Raw genomic sequence first — 1,653 nt, 5'->3', positions numbered from 1 at the left:
ATGAAACACCTCCAACCCCCCAAAGCACACTTACCCGGCTTTCTTCCCCCCCGCACAAGGTGTAACTTTCAGAAGCTTCAGGAAATGGGATCTAAGCTCGGCTAGGAAAGACATGAAAGCGTCCTGGTTTTCGCTGGAATAAAACGGGAGGAAGGTGGCGGCCGCGAGGGCTGGCTGATGGGGAGGAAGAAAGGAGATGAGAACAATCGCTTGTGCTGGGACCTCATTTTATTGCAAGGAAAATACAGAAATGGGAGAGCGGCATTCAAGGGACCGCAGTGGTCCCTGCTCAGGGGAAACAAGGCAGGTCACCCTACAGCAGCTTCTCAACCCAGCTTTCGGATGATCTTCCGTTCCCGACAGCAAAATCCTTCAGCAGCTCAGACGCCGGCTTTTGCCAGGGCTGGTAAAGCATCTCCTTGACATTGCACCAGAGAGGGACGGCGGGCATAGGATTTGCTCAACAAGTCTGGGTTCCAGGCTGGAGCAGAGTCCCCAGCAGACCCTACCAGATCTCTTCACTTCATCGTTGGGGTAGCAGCCCAGGGTCTCCTCACTCAGGGATGTTAATTTATAAGCACACCGGGATTTACCTGGATTTCTGACAAGCAGCTACCCAGCGCTCCAAACACCCAAGCACAGCCATGTGCCGAGACAAAACTCAAGCCCTCAAACACCAGGTCCACATACGGATGGGCGAGGAAGGCAGGGGCCCAGGCGCGCGCACGGGGTGCCAGGCTCCACTGCACTCCGTGCCAAGGGCTCCGCAAAGCGGCACACGGTGCCCCAGCCCTCCGTACAGCCCTGCTCCTCCAGCTCCCAAACCTTGCTCGATCCCTGACCTGTGCCAGTTGCTCTCCCTCCCCGACACCTCCCGAGACGTGAGCTGCAGAACCCACTGCTCTTCCCACTCTGGGCTTTTCTTTAGCTGTGACGGTCTCTGTGCTTCTATCTGCAACCTTGGTGCAAAGAGCAATGACTTTGAAGTAACTTTGGTGCAATAAACTATCCAAATTCCTAAGAAAGGGAGTCCACTCCGGTTTTGTATGACAAACAAGCCCTTCTGAAGAAATAAGCATCTATGAGATGCTGCTAGCAGCATCTTCAGACCAAACCACACAACATTCATTCATTGGCCAAACATCCAAAGGGGTGGATAGGTGGGACCCCACTGGGCACCAGAAACAAGTTGTGTAGAGGTAAAAAGACACCTATTCCCTCCTCCGTTTCCCTTTCTGATTAATATGCTCCAGCAAACACTCGCAAGCCTAGCAAGCCATTCTCTGACCTCCCTGCTCCGCCCACGGCTGGCTGTCAGGGAAGCAGCTCATATACACGCTGAGAACAGATCACAGTTCCACTTCTCGCTTCTCCACGAATCCACTCAGATGAGTCTGTGACCAGACCCAGCCCTCTGGAGCGAGTATCATGTGCCAGGAGCAGCAAACTGGCTGCACAGAAGAGGTCAAAATGAAGGCAGCAGCTGGCAGTCATTTAAGAGGATGCAACCCTGTGGGAAGGATTCCTACACAGGAGTTGGAAACCACCGGCCTCTACAATCTACAGAGAGTTTAAGAGCTCCCTCTGTCACACCCAGCCATCGCGGCGTGTTTCAGCTAGCCAGCAAACCCCTCCGCCCAGGCTGCCTGCGCA

This window comes from Cariama cristata, unplaced genomic scaffold (assembly GCF_000690535.1).
Source record: "Cariama cristata isolate BGI_N322 unplaced genomic scaffold, ASM69053v1 scaffold29250, whole genome shotgun sequence".
Classification (NCBI taxonomy): Eukaryota; Metazoa; Chordata; class Aves; order Cariamiformes; family Cariamidae; genus Cariama; species Cariama cristata.
The sequence above is the reverse complement of the archived record's forward strand: the minus strand, read 5'-3'. Positions refer to the sequence as shown.